The sequence below is a fragment of the Trachurus japonicus genome, chromosome 24 (assembly GCF_045865225.1).
Source record: "Trachurus japonicus isolate A0001 chromosome 24, Traja_1.0".
Classification (NCBI taxonomy): domain Eukaryota; kingdom Metazoa; phylum Chordata; class Actinopteri; order Carangiformes; family Carangidae; genus Trachurus; species Trachurus japonicus.
This window is the reverse complement of record NC_140930.1, coordinates 29,583,462-29,599,474: the sequence shown is the minus strand read 5'-3', so window position 1 is coordinate 29,599,474 and position 16,013 is coordinate 29,583,462. Positions and strand designations below refer to the sequence as shown.

The 16,013-nt window shown below is 43.9% G+C and overlaps 1 protein-coding gene across 11 annotated transcripts in view; it reads left to right on the top strand.

The window, feature by feature from the left end:
- The window catches only part of cdc42bpab (CDC42 binding protein kinase alpha (DMPK-like) b), a 90,745-nt gene that overhangs the window by 2,121 nt on the left and 72,611 nt on the right, over positions 1-16,013 (top strand). The window lies entirely within an intron of this gene.

The following is a 16,013-nucleotide window of genomic DNA, read 5'->3' as shown; positions in this document are numbered from 1 at the left end:
GAGAGCCACTTTAGGTTTTGACATGGATCCAGGAAAGATCTCATGAAGATGTCAAAACCACCAAGCCACTATTTATTCTCATGTAAATGCGCTGTCTCTTACATAAAGTACTGTAGATGCATTTCTGTCATTGCACCAGCCCTCTTGAGTTCAGCTTGCTTTTCACAACTACTTTGCATGTCAGTTTGTTTTCCTTTTTCTTTTTTTTTTATGGGTGTGTAGGTGAAAGCCTGCTGATTATCTCTGTGACCGTCTGTATCAGATATGCATTGTTTTAAAGTATTACAGTGGTGTTTTGTTGTTACCATCTGCTGCACCCAGAGGTTTGATTAGTTTATAATGACGAGAGGAGTTTGGGTTTAGAGTTTTGTAACTTTTCCACTCCCCTGCTTAAAGCAAGGATAGAAAAAACAACACACAGGAGGCAGGAGGACCACACACACACACACACACACACACACACACACACACACACACACACACACACACACACACACACACAAATAACTCAATCATTTGTGCAAAAGGACTGTGAGTGCATGTGTGTGTGACATCGGGGGTTTGGTTTGTGCATGAAGCAGGAATGTGAACAACTCACCTTTTTTATCTGGCGCAGAGGCCCAGCTCGCTGCCGGAGCATGCCTGGCTGGCCTGCTTGTCCTCTAAAGCCCTGAAAGAAACAACACTCTGAGGCAGAGCAGGAGCAAATCATTGCCCTGGATCAACTAGGCAAATTAATAATACAGCAGGCAGTAAGGAAAAAAGAAAAATGCATGGAAAGAAAGTGCAGTTTTGCATATTTGCTAGCTTTTTTCCCTGCTTTTTTTTTTTTTTGCAGCAACAACTTCAGTGTTAAACGGGCTGCAGTTTGCCTCATTACACAGTGGCAGTGTCAAAGACAGACAGGATGGCAGTTAAATCAAATGGTGGTAAATTTTGGCTGTGGCTGTGAAGTTGGTCATCTCCACCAGGCAGCCGCCATCTGGTCAACCGATCCTGTGCTATAAATGGAGCTGCACCGCCTGGCAAAACACTGCAAGTGGCTGGATTTGGTGATTTTTTTTTTTGGTTGGGGATAAAGAGGTACTTTCCTCTCAGTCCAAAGTCTTAACCTACTGTGTTTTATTCATTACAAATGTATTATTTCCTTTAGAACAGTCTATTTTTACCCTAGTTGTTAGTCCAAGGATGATCTGCTGCTGCAAAAAAAACAAAAAAAAAACCTGCCCATGCAGCTGGCCCTGCAACAATGCCCGTGTGCCCTGGTCTTAAAGGAGAGGTGCCCTACGCTCGGGTGCCAAGCGGTGACTTCATCCTGACATTTTCCTGTGTTGACACTAGAAACTCTCCGACTGAGCTCGACCAGACACAACACACAACATGCATATGTGTCCAGGCTGGCATAGTGGTGCTGTAGCAGTCCTGTGTTTTCTGCTCTAGAGGAGGTTTTGTGTGAGAATCCCTCTTGCTTCTACCATTCATATAAATGACTTGAACTTTATAGCTGCAGAGTTTGTATTTAAATGTAGCCCAAGTTATGTAAAAGTAGCATTGATAATACAAGAGCCTTTTAGAGCCTCCGCTTATGTCAGTTGGTGTCTACTTCAAAAAGATTCTAGTGCTGTATGATATTAAAGATTTAAAAGTGAAAAAAGGCGTATAAAACTCAACTGAAGGATTATAAAGATATCTGATAAGATGAATTCAACAGTTTATTTATTTTGAGTATTCACTGGATGATGCAGGACCAAATTGGCAACCAGCATAAACAAAAGACTCCCTGAGGGTATTGCATTAGGGCTAAGTAGGGTGAATTGATGGTCTACTTATTAAGTCATTCACATTGTGATGGTGTGCCACAGACAAGTGTTTTGGGACGAGGCATTCATGTGCTTCATCAGTTGTCAAAAACAAACACTGAATCATATAGTGACGGATGTGGCAGCAGACGACACTACAGAGCAGATTTTCCATCTGTTGGGAAAGGATGAAATGACTCGCTCTGGCTTTGGTGTGGTTGGAGCATTGTGATAATGCATGTCCACAAGATAGGCTAGTAGGCCACACCTTTTGGTGGTGTATAGCCACCAACCAAAATATGGTAGAATAGAGGTCAAGTCTTGTCTTGTCTTCTGTTTTTGGAGCGTCACCACCACTCCCATGTTTTCTTTTTTCCCGGCTGCGTACCCAGCCAGAGGGTCAAAGGAGAGAAAGCACACCTGTTACCCATGCAGCACCTTTTGTACTATGTGGACAATTGTAAGCTAAATATTAGCTGCAGACGTGATATACAACCAATATGGCTCCGTATATTTATACTTGCCACCACAGCCGGGGGTGCGCGCATGACCGACTGTGTCCTATAAGAAACAGACTGGATCAGACAGATTGCATTAACACATACTCAAAACACAGTTTAATCCTACATACAGAAAAATGGTTCAAGATGGGCCCTATGAAACCTAAGACCGCTCCGGCTTCAGAGTGATCGGCCTTTGTCAGCCACTCGGAGGATCAGAGGATACCTCTGCAGCTCCAGTACGCTCTGAGGGAAAAAGATACATCATCATCATACTTGAGTCACCGGGGTCTGTGCGCCCCTTTTTGATTCGGCAGCACAGCTGTGACAAAAGGTGCAGCAGGCGATGTTCCCTTGTCTTCCTGAGAACGTATCCGCGCCAGAGAAGAAGACAAACATTTGTATTGGGTTTGCTTTTCCCTCTTGTTTGGTGACCTCATTTCAGCTGAAATAGAGACCCCTACATGACCTGCAGACACAAGGGGGAAATGAACACGGGAAAGTACGCTGTATCCTGACTCCTCACATACACCACAGCACTCACTGTGTCTCCACTGTCACTAGCTCAGGCCTGCTTTGGTGTTTATTAGCAAAATGTCCGATGTGTGATGACACTGTTCAATATCACGATATCTGTTAAAGGGATAGTTCAACATTTTGGCAAATTGGCCCATTGCCATAATCCCTATAGTCATAGCAGTAGGTTTGTCACCTTTAATTGTCGGTGCAAGCTATTTTTAGAACGGCGGAGCAGCGCCGCAAGCTGCTCAGAGCTACGCTACGGAGGCTAATGGGATTTCTTGGTTTCCCTCATCAAATACACAATCCAATGTGCAGGTCACAACTTGTCCACCAGAGCATTTTGGAGTTGTTGGATTATGTATTTGATGAGTTAGATGAGGGAAACCAGGAAATCCCCGTTGAAACAAACTCCAAACATTATACGAGCCGACTAAATATGAGAAGTCGTGCCAGTACAAATATGCCGATTGATGCTGCGTGGACGCGTTTCAGGCGCCGTATATGAGGGACCCGATGGAAGTCCGCCATTGTTGTTATTGTCACGTTGCGTGTAGCAGTGTAGTTCAGGTTAATTAATCGTGCTGCCCTAGTATTTATTCTCTTTTGAACCAGGCTGGTGACGTTAACTGTAAGCCTGCCAGCCTGTGCCACAGTCTCACAATCTTAGCTATCTGTTGTTTCATCAGGTGTTTGCAGGCAGTGTCCTCTGTGGACACAAAACACGCAGTCATATCTCATAGATTTCCTGTTTTCCCGTCACTTCCCGAGTTTTAAATTTTTTTTTTTATGTTCCTAATCTCCTTCCCCGTTTTGGGAAACGGATTGCAGGGCAGCTGAATGAAATCGGGCGGCCATGCCAGCCCACACTTGGCAAACATCGGGGGGAGGCAGCCCGACTTTGTCTCAATCCAGACTCGGCGTTAGCCCGCAGTGGCCAGCTGTTCAGCTGCAGCTGATGTGTGCTCCACCCTGCAAGGCTTTCATTGGCAGCATGCCTCACACACTACTCGCAGTGGATACGCACACATAATCACACAGACACACACTAACACACACACACACACTTATTATTGTGGTTCTGCCCAACAAGGCTATCTCTCAGTGCACACACTGGAGTCCCTCCCTGTTATTAACATTATTGAGCAGACCAGAAAACAAAATGCCATCACACATAAGAATAAAGAGATTTGTGGTTGTGAAGAGGAATTTTTTTTGTGTCACATGGTTTTTAAATTCTGCTTGGAGGCTAATCCACCCCACCACCAACAACAATCAGCTATCTCTTCAGACCCCTGGCCTCATATACTTCATCCCACCACCACTGCAGTAATAAACATGAGTGTAGAGCTGGTTTAAACTAATGGATCGCGAGCTGCTTTTGCCAATTGGGTTGTAGCAGAAGGCAGAGCTGCAGCAGCGCCAGTGATGCTGTACAGTGTGCTGTGTTCAGGTACAGGGAGGTCAGACAGGAAATGTACTCTAGTGCTTTTATTTTTGACAGCTGTGCTGGATAATAGAGACAGAGTGGAGAGGGGGTTGTGAAGCTGTGTCCTATGGTGTTTAAGTCATCATTACAACTGGGTGCTTTTGGATCATTATAGAAGAATCAAAGTTTCTGAAAGAGCTGCTGATAATAACAGGGCTGATGTGTAGGTAAATGCTCTGTGGTGAGTAGGGCTGTCAATCTTCCTCCCAAATCAGATCCTTCAAAGCTCCAGTATGTAACTTATTTGGCTTTTGATTAGCGAAAATCAAATATTGCTTTCATAAATACGTATTTCCCTGAAGTGGAATCACACCCACATACAAATGAAAGCTTTCTCGTACCTTAGAATGAGTTGTTACAAGTCGTTAAAAATACATAAGTGGGCGACGCACCGAACCGAGGCTGCCATGTTGCATCGCCATTTTTTACGTTGAGTGGCAGCGTGACCGTAGGTAACCACGGAAACTCAGCGGAGCTGTCGGCTCGGGGAGAAAGTTTTCCAGGTAGCGCCTGTTAAAACTGTCACCACTGTGTAGTGCGAGGAAGGACGGAGGCACTGGTGTTGCATTCAGGTGCAGTCAGGCAGACGGCCGTCAGCAAACCAACCGGATGTCATTTTACTCCACGAGAGAAAGACGGTATAATGTGGGTCATGTAAACAATATGACATCACCATGACAACATGTTGTCACGCCTGTATTGTTTTGCCTCGTGCTGGCGGACCACTTGTTTACATAGACGCTTGTTTATCCTGTTACATGCAGCGTCTGTTGTCTGTCTGACGTCTGCCCGATTTCACGTGAATGCAACATGAAGAATACGTTCAGATGGAACCGCACCGCTAGATGGGGGGAATTCCTACACATTATACTTTTAATGTTAGTATTATGCTGAAAAATCAGCAGTGTTTTGACGTCACTTTTTAGTACCTTTTTGGAATCTCAGCCGAGGTGGTACCAGAAAGGAGTACCAGGTACCACATTCCGGGCGCTTTTACCTAACGGAAACACAGAAAGCTTGAGTTGAGCTGGTACCACATAACGTGGCATCAGTATCAGACCTTGATATCCTGTCTGGCCTGGAACCTCTCCGGATATCCTTGTTACCCCTCTAGTCACTCTGCCGTTTCCCGGCTGGGTGTCCCGCAGTGGCGGCGGCCGGTACGGGGAACAGGAAGGAACCACAAGGACTCTTGATGAGCTAGTCTGGGCCCCGACGGGTTCATGATGTCATACAAGGAAGTGGGACAGCTGCCGTGTAGCATTGTGTCATTGTGTACTCTCTGTGGCTCACTCGTTCCCAACACTTTGGTTGTTGTTGGGAAGACTCAAGGTCATCCGCATGTTTATTTCCTGGCTGGTGGATTCCTTTCACACAAGTCACAAACAGCATATCTCTGGTTGAGGCAGTCTTTCGGTCGGTTTCTCTCTCTCTGACACACACACACTTTTCCTATTGTCCTGAGTGGACTCGCAAACAATCAGACACAGCCGAGGGGCCCATGCAGAATCTCTCCTCTCCTGGTGTCCGCTGCTTCACACCAGAGTTTAGTGTCCCAAAGGGAGCAGTCCAGCAGCCACTTACACTTTATTATGCTCTTTTTGCCCTCTGAGTTTCATTTACTTTTAGCCTAAATCAACCCTGCAGCATGCCAAACAAAGCTGCCAGAAGAAGAAAATGAAGATGAATCATTCATTTACATAGTCACTTAAAGAACCTGATTTAATTGCTCCAAAAAAACAGATGAGAGTGGTGCCAATGGTTATGAAGAGCACGTGTTTAAAACACAACAACAGTTGTTCAAGATTTCATAAAACACACTATGAATACTAGATGTCAAGAGGATATTTAATGATCTACTTCCGCAAAATTTGGGTTCTTGCAAGAGTCAGATTAAACCCAGAATGGTTGCAATCTGTTCTGCAGAGTCCAGTATATCTTTACAGGCCCTGCTGTAGGTCAAGCCCCCAGTATGACTGGATCCTACAATTCCCCTAATGCAGATCAAATCAATAGTGTCCTTCACGAGACCCTCCCTCACCACATCTTTCAAATTCCACATCTCAGCTTTATAATGCCAGTTTTCTGTTAAAAGATTTAGCCTCCAAGATCCCGTCCAGATAACCCCTAATGACATCATCAGGGCAATTTTTCTCAGACTGGAAAGCGCCGTACATGGCCACAGAAGACATTAAACAACAATTTCCACAGGCCGAGCAGCGCTGCCCACGATGAATACACTGACCTTGGTGGAGTCCGCCTTTAAAAGGTTTAACAGCTGTTAGATACCAGCCGTCTTCTGCGATTGGTTGCCTACATTTGATATAGCTGAATTAAACAGATTTCTTTTCCCGTCCATTTAGGATCTAGGCTAGAATATAGATAAAGTTTTGATAAATCAGTTCGACATCTACAGTCAGTGTTGAGGATTACCTGCTGGACCTTTTTGCCGAGGTAACACATATGAAACAGGACATGGCATTTTATAGCATCAGATTATTCACAGGTGGCTTTTATAAACACTTAGTCAATCTGTCTGGGAGCCTTTGTGGGCAGAGACATGCCTGCTGCTAATTGTGATGTGTCATCAGAAACTGGCAGGGGAAGGGTTGGCTTCCTCTCCCCGTCTCCCAGAGGACACACTGCAGCGCAGGTCATTAGCCAGCCGCGCAGGACCCTCGGGATCTGACTGCAAATGGCCTTTCCTCCCACCCACCCCACCCCACCCCCTTCCCTTTTCTTTCTTTCTTTCTTTCTTTCTTTCTTTCTTTCTTTCTTTCTTTCTTTCTTTCTTTCTTTCTTTCTTTCTTTCTTTCTTTCTTTCTTTCTTTCTTTCTTTCTTTCTTCTCTTCACGTCATCCTCTCATCTCTTTTTCTCCCCTCCTACTGTGGCTGGTTTTGGCTGACCTCTCTGCTCAGCTGTCCGTCCATCACCTCAGACAGTGTTTACAGATCAGATGAAAGTGAAGCTGCCCAGTTGGCTGCTTTTCTTTTCCTTTTTTTTTTTTTTTACCTCATTGTAATATTTCTTTTCCCACTGCAGCATTTCAAAATAAGTCCACCTCTGTCAGATGGACCTGTTTTAGCATGGAGCACCCGCCATGCACTTGCATAACCACAAGTTATATCATTATTTCTGCCTTGTTAGGAATCAGTGTGACTCACGGTGATGTAGATGATAAAGCACAAAATATGACTACAACTCCAACCAGTGCATTTATTGAATTAATCGCTAAAAATATTAGCTTTCTTGTGTTAACAGGCAAAGATGGGTTTGATTCTGGGAAATCACTCGAGGCCTAAGTGCAGTTTCAGTCGTTTGTGAGTGTGTTGTTCTGCTCATGCTGAAGGGAAATGTTGGTCTGCTCTCCTTTTAACGACTCTTCAACTCAGAGAAGCATTTGGCAGCTCTTCCTCTTAGTCTGTCTGCTAAGTCTACATCAGTTGCTCACACACATAAATGTAACAGACAGAGCAACATTGTTTTCTCACAAGATTTTTTTGTAACGCTGTCAGAGGGCTTTCGTAGCCCTCCACCCGTTCAGCTGAAACGGTCCCACAGCCAACTGGCGACCGGGGCTCGCTCTCCTCTCGTCCTCACTGAACTGGGTGAGTATGTGTCAGTTTAGGGGAGAGAATCACTGAGTAAGATGTACGCAAAGGCCAATTGGATACACCAGCAGTAAAATGCATAGTACAGACACTCCTCTGTCTTTTCTTCATTCATAAAGCTGTATGGAATCCATAGTAATTGCTACTTAGTATTAAAGGAACATTCCTGAAATGCATTGATCTTTGTTTGTTTGTGTGTTTAACCTCTGAATGATAACCTTTGACATGAAAACGTTGTTCAGAAAAAATTAATTTGATCTCTGTTTTTAGCCTTGTTGCAGTAGTAAAGTAAAGGGTGAAGTATCCCTTTAAACTATTGATTCAGTTATCATTATAACGCATTGTCCAGTGTATGGCCCATATTCACTAAGAGGGAATTTCATGTTCTCTGTATTCTGCAACTGGGAAAGAAGCTTAATAAAACTGTGATCCTTCAAAGGTTAACCACTGTCAAATCTAGGGATTAGTGAATCTAAGATCATTTGGGCAGTAGACCATAGACGCAATTTGGCTTCCATACAGTTTCTACTAGATGTCATTTAAACTTTGTCTACACACTATTTTGTTGTTTGTGTAGTACTAAATGAGTTCTCATATACACCCAACCTTCAAAGAAGACAGTGAAAATGGCTTTCTCGGAGAAGCATAACCTAGGTTTAAAACACAATGTAAGTTCAGCTGGGTGTTTACTTTATAAATCTATCAGTGTCTGCTGCCGGCCCCTCCACTGTCTCCGACCCCGGGATAAAACCTATTAGTTGCTCTTAAACCTGAGCCCTCAGGAGCCTCGTCGGGGCACAAGTTCATAAATAACATGGAAGAAACCTGCGGCATGTTATCCTCTCTGGCCCCTGTTTATTTTATTACCTCTGTCAAAGTTTGTTTATTTCTTTCTCGGCAGGATTACGCAAAAAAAAGTCCTGAATCAGTTTGCGCCGAACTTAGTAGAGGGATGGGGCAGTGGACCAGAGAAGAACCCATTACACTTGGGTCTTGATCCCAGACTCTTATTCATCAGTTTCCCTTACAATGCAAAATATTTTTCTATTTCACTAAAAAATGATGTCTGTAGCTTCATCTATATGTTGATGTTGTTGAGATGTTTGACTTTATAAGGTTTGCTGCAGATCCAGATGATAATCTGGTGAATGAGGAGGGTTGTTTGGGCTGGGCAGAGGTCTGCAGGCTTGGACCTAAGGTTATTATTGTGGTTGGTTGCCAATGCCATGGAATCTGTTGGTACTTTTTAATCTATTTTCTTGTTCTTGTTGTTCTCTGGTGTTTGATGTAACCTCCAATGAGCTTTAGCATGGGATCAGTTAGCAGAAGGACAGTACATGGATGAATAACTGGTTGCAGTCAGTAACTGAAATGACGGCTATGTTTTATTGATGGGGACGGGATGATGTTCAGCTACCCGTGTTGCTATGCTTTTCCACTCTCTTTCACTTGGACAGAGAGAGCTGCCTTGTTTGATTTTGCGTCATAATGCAGCATCATCTTTATACCATGAATTTTAGCAGCTTTGAAAATGTGGAACTCTTTAAGAGGACATTGTGTAACTTCTCCTGTTATCTATTCACGAAAATCGATTATCTCATTCAAAAGTATGTTTTTCATTAATCAGTAATCCCCCCCATCAACAAACTGAAGTGTTCTGGTAAGCTCTGAATCTGCCGTTCATATCATTCACATATCATTCGTATTGGAGCGGGTAAGCTCGGTGCTGGCTGACATGTGGTGTCGCCATGTTTTTACGTTCAGTGGCAGCGTGACGGTAGGAAACCACGGAAACCCAGCGGAGACACCGGAGCTGTCGGCTCAGGTCGAGGTGGCGTCTGTGAAAAGTCACCGCGGTAACGCAGTGAGGAGGAATGGAGCGTTACACTGATGCTGCATTCACCTGCAGTCGGGCAGATGGCCGTCGGTAAAAAAACGGATGTCATTTTAGTGACAGAAGTCGAGGTCAGGTAAACAATACAACATCGCCATGACAACATATTGTCACGTGTATTGTTTTGCTGACGGACCACTTGTTTACATAGAGGCTTGTTTATTAGGGGTGGGAGAAAAAATCGATTCACATAGATATCGCGATATCTTTTTTGACGATTTTTAAATCGATTTTTTTTTTCAAAAATTGATTTTTTTTTTTTGAAAAAATTTTTTTTTTTGAATTTTTGAAAAAATTTTTTTTGAATTTTTTAAAATATTGTGCAATGTGTATTTGTTAGCCTCTTTTACATACAGAGAGTACAGGCTTTGAAAAGGGTTTAAGTTCATTTTATAATGGAGTATGTTAATTTATAGGCTCCTACAGTGTTTGTGTGCAGATAAATGTTAAAAATGCGACTAAAAATCGAGAGAATCGGCAATATCGTAGAATCGCAATTTAAATCGAATCGGCATCCAAAAAATCGTAGAAGAATCGAATCGGGAGAAAAGCATATCGTCCCAGCCCTATTGTTTATGCCGTTACGTGCAGCGGCTGTCGTCTGTCTGCCGTCTGCCCAATTTCATGTGAATGCAGTATGAAAAATACGATGAGTTGCTTGCGATATACAACCGCAACGCTAGATGGGAGTAATTCCTACACAATGTACCTTTAAATCTAATGCACGTTTTGTGCCGAAACACAAAGCACAAATGCGTTAAATCCGCACAAGAAAACTTTCACCATAGCGCACGGTTTAGTTGCAGAAGCCTGAAAAATCTAGGCAGAGCTCCAAACTCATGGTTTGCGACTGCTTTATGTCTCCTGTGCATGCGCTGCTGTAGCCGGCGCATCCCCTGGCTGCATTGAGCAGAGGGCTCAGCTGTGTGTGTGTGTGTGTGTGTGTGCAAAAAAGCGCTGACTCAGGCCCCAGCCCCTCATAGCCGGGCTGCCTGTGGAATTCGGAGCTGAGGTGCAATGTTCGGGAGAACAGCAGCTGTTCAGATGAGGCCTGCCTCTTTGTCCACCATTGCCACCCAGCCCCATTCACCCTCCCTGTCTGTTTGTCTGTCTGTCTGTCCGCCCGCTTCTGCTCTCTCTCTCTCTCTCTAGCTCTCATTGTTCAGGTCTGTGTCACTGTGCCGGTTCGCTGTCTCCTCCGTTCGTGCACTCTGCAGTGCTACATATCTGTTGTCGGTCATTTATCCCTCTCATATCATCTCTCTCCTTTCCTTTCCTCTATTCTGTCTATTTCCTCCTTTTATTTCCTCTGTTTGCTCTCTCCTCCCGTCCTCTCCCTCCTCTTCCTGTCTCTGCCCCCTCCCTCCCTCCCTCCCTCCCTCCCAGACTGCTGTATCCCAGCTTTGCCTAGTGACAGAGAAGTCTGAGGTTGGTGCGTGTCTGTCTAGGGGCATGCACCAGAGGTATCGTGCATTGTGCATGTGTGTGTGCTCGGATATACCAACTTGTCCCTTCTTTTAGGGGGGTGGGGTGTTACGTTTGCATGCATTTGCTTTAGCGTGTGTGAAATGGCCACACGTGCAGAGGCTGAGTCGATCAGACGGCGCTCTCAGTCCTGCAACATCAGTGACAGCAGCATCTCTCTCCCTAACAAAGCTCCTCCGCCGCATCTCCACACACATGTCACGCTGTCACACTTGTAAAGGGAACTTCATGCCAAAATGAAATCGAGAGGTATTTGCTCTTCAAATTTGTTCAGGCTAAATAAGGACTGTACACTCCAATGGCGCAAATTAGCCGTCTAGCATGACCATTAGAGCTGTGCTGCAGCACTACGCAAGTTACACAAGCAGAATCTTTTCTAATCCCAGCGGACAGTAGGGAAATGTGGGAAGGCATATTTGTCCCCCACTTTCTCATTACTCATTGCAGCGATGTAGCTTTTAAAGCAAGTAAACACGCAGCATGCCAAAACCAATATCAACTCCTGGTAAACAAGTTAAGCTAATTGTGCATTCCTGTTTTAACAGTTGAACAGTTTTAAGCACGTATTGTGCACGAGTTGACAAGAGCTGCTGGGGAAATAGCAGCACTGGTATATCACTGATATTATTGTGTGTAAATCAGTGAAGAGACTTTTTCAAGACTATTTACTGAGGTAGAAAGAAAGACAATTTTAGTAAGGGTTCCCAGATGGTGTTTTTTTTTTTTTTTGCCATTAATGCCAATACCCATCATTTTCAAGTGAGATTGGCCTACCCACGGCCAGTGCAGATCATTGTTGACATTTCAATTTTCAAGTTTATTTATTTAAGAAATGGGACAATGCATATTAATGAAAGTAAATATGAAAAGAGATTTTAGTTAGACTATACATTTGGGATGACACATATTTAACTAGCTCAATGTTAAGATTCTATTGTGAACATGCATTGTACAGTAAAGTGCTAATTTGTATTGCTGGAGTGCCCATATAAAGTGCTAGATTGCGGGGCAAAGGGCCTGTCATTTCAATGCTGATGGTGTACATTATATCAGTCTCAAACATGACTGACATGACTGACATGTTGGTTTTGTTTTGGTGGTAAATTATGAATGAGTTGTAGAAAAACGGATACACTTGGTGAGAGCTGTCTACCATTCAAACTCACAACATTTATTTGTTTTTTTCGGGCATGTCAATTAAATCATCATCACACTTCATCTTAGTTCAAATAATACAATACACATGGCCGAAAGGGAAAGCGGGAGAGGCTAAAGCTTATCTAGTCCCGCATACAAGTATTGCGGAGTTTCCTCTCAATCTTTTTAATATGGATAACAAAACAGGAGATGATCTGACAAAGAGAGATAAAGATGGTGACAAACTGATGAGTTTGGAACAGATTCAGAGCAGCCCACAGAGTGAGCTGGGATTTGCTGAAGAAGATACGAGTCGAAGTCATTCTGTCTTGCTGTCGTCCTCTCTGTTCCTCTGCCTCAGTGGTTGCTGATATGGATGGAGCACTGACCTTGCCTCATGGTGTGGTGGTGGCAAATTTGACGGTGACCCGATCTATTTTTAGCCCGTCCATATACCTACGCTGCTGTATGCGTGCCTGTCTCTCTTGTACTCCCTGTTCCAACCTCCCTGTCTCCGTAGCGTAGACACATGACTCCAATAATGTCAGATGGTCAAGCAGTTCGTCAGCATCATTCATCCCTCTTCTCTGAATGGTGGTCATTCACGCCGGCGGTGGGTCTCACGTGCAACTGATCTGATTGAGCCTCATTCCTCCAGCGTGGGACTGAATCACCGTGCTCAGGGTTTACCACCGGCGTAATCTAAACCGTCGGAGTGGTTGGAAAGGCTCATCGGTGACATCAGAAACACAAGTCCGGCCAACTGACCCACTGGACCCAAACAACACCGGGCAGTCTGGGTAGATCCTTTGTCACAGAACGAGGCTTCTGTGCAGCACCTGGCAGTCTGTTTACACACTGAGGCGCAGACATGTTTCCTCCTGGGCTCTGTCACATTCACACCGAGATTTAGTGGTTTTGTGGCATCCGTTATGAAAGGGGTTTTGTGGGTTGTGGGGAAGTGTGTGAGAGCGAGTTGGTGACTAGTTATGTGCACAATTGAAAGACTCGAGCGCCGAAGACCTGTTTATGTACGACTATAAATGGTTGTTTTGAAAGTCCCTCTATATATTTCAGTAAATTTAATATGTGGCCCCGACCAGCCCAAGTTACCACGCCCCTCTGTCTCTGGTGGGGAAATCCTGTGGTCGCTCCGATTGTCATCTCAATTGTCTTCTACTGTTCGTCTCCTATATATAGACAGCTGCCTCACACTGTTTCCTCTCTGTGCTGAAGGTCATAATACAGACACAACAATTGGACGTGGTGCTGATGAGTACATTTCATCAATTCTTCCCCCCTCAGGCCCCCAAAACAAGACTAATAGGTGCCATATACTTTTATCCGCTTCCTGTTATTGATTGTTCATATTTTGTGGCAGCCAATTTAGATGCACATTTGTAGTGAATTAGTTTTAGCATTCCCCCTAGGAACAAAAATATTACAAATAATGGGTATTTATTTAGCTAAATATCTATTTTTATCTACTGTCATTATCTTTACTCCCATCCATAAATTACTGACACAAACAGTTGCACCCCTTTTCCCATACTGTGACCTGCAGTATCTTCAATTAACAAGCAGTGATTGACTCATACTTCAGTATCAGTAAGTCTGAACCTATGGGTAAATGGAATTAGGTTTTGGCGCAGTTCTCCATCCAAAATGTGTAATTTGTTGATATTAGGTCGTAATTATTTTACATTTGCTCTAGATGCTCTCTAGCCCCTTTAGCCAGATGTCTAGTCTTAATTGCTTCGTCGGGTTCCCATCTGTTTTCAAAATGCCTTAATTGTGCAGTTCTGTTTCCCCCCAGACTCCTCAGATAAGGAAATAGCGTAAATGAGGCATTTCCATTTATTATTCTAATGATATTCCCAAGGTTGGGAATTGGCTCAGCCAGAGCTCTTGTTAGCCTGGGTGTGTATCGTCCACCACAGAAAAAGCGCAGTTATCAGTGCAGCAAGGTGTCACCCATTTGACGAGCATTTCGGTGTTACATTTGCAGGCACTGGTCTCATTGTACAGTGGCAAAGGAGCATGCAATATACAGTATGTAACCCTAACTGTCAATAATTTATCAACAATGTACATGATTATATACATGACCCAATAGCTGTAAGGAAGTAAAAATCAGTCTAGTCTTTGTTCTGCATGGTATAGACTCTCTGTTAAGGTAAACAATCACAGATACCAGATATCTAATCTCAGTACAGTCCCATGCACCCTGCTTTATCTGAAATCTAAAGCTTGATAGGTTTGCCATGCTTCCCTTCGGTTGCTAAGATATGATGGAGCAATCACCGTTCAGGACGCGGGTTCAGCGATCAGGCAGTTGACTATAAATGCTGATCAGTCGACTCTAGATAGTGGGTGTTCTTTCACTGTTTTTAATTTCAGACATTTCACGGCTTTGTTCGCTCACTTTTCTTTTGTTCATGTCACACGATCCATTCCACTGTGAGACAGAAACCGGTATTGAAGTTTTTGGTTTGGTTAATCTTCATTCCCATCTGTTGTTGCCTCATCTCGCTCCACAGAAGTGGTATCTTCAGGGTCAGCGGCTTTTCTTCTTCACCAGAACTTCGGGTCTTGGTGTCTTTGATCATATTAACAGTACGCTTTGGACGGCCCACCTGGAACGAAGCTCCGTTGAACTCCTTTATGGTTCCCTTTAATGCTAACTGATCCATCCAGCAGCAAATGAGTCGTGAGAAGATGTGGAGGAGGGATCACCCACATGCCGAAGTCACAGGTGTTGAGGCTGAGGCTGTAGTCTTTTTTCTTTTTTGCTCAGCGAGGCTCATAACTGAATGAACTGACCTGGAAGTATGTAAGCTACAGCCATGATATGAGCTGGTCCAATTCTCCAAATGATAAGGAAATGAGCTTCAGTGTATTCTATCTTATCTCCCTCTGTAGAAGATACACTGAACCTCCCTTTACTAAAGAAAGGAGATAATGTTCCCCACAACTGCTTGCTGCGGCAACATTTAGAATGGCACAACCGTTGTACTTTCACCCCAGCAAACCCACATTAATGTGGAGACGTTGGAACACCTGTTTTATGCTTGTGACATGATCCAGAACTTATAGGGATCTTTGCATGATTGACTGATCTTTAAATCCTTAAACACAGATTTCTTCTCTTTCAAACCAGATCGGAATGATACTATAGAGCAAACATGCAATATCTTTATCATAACTAATGCTGTATGCCTAATGTCACTTCATAAACTCGTCTTACCTGAGTCTTTGACTTTATGACATTTTCCTCAGAGACCTATAAAAAACAGTTAGAAAGTCTAGCTAGGAAGAGTCTTTCTTTTGATTCTGTGTGTGTGTGTGTTGACACTGCAACTCGACTTGGTGCTACACACTGCTGTGGAAGCAGACAAAAGTGCAGCCTGTGGTTTATCAGCCTGTTGAGAGAATTGGGTGTCCGCGATCACCTAGATGTCTCATGTCCTCGTCAAAACAAGGGCCCGTCCCGCTGCAGCCTCCCACGCTGACTCAATCTGCTTATCAGTGAGGTCATTAGTCCCGTAACTCTTATCTAGGCGTCTGCTACTGCACGG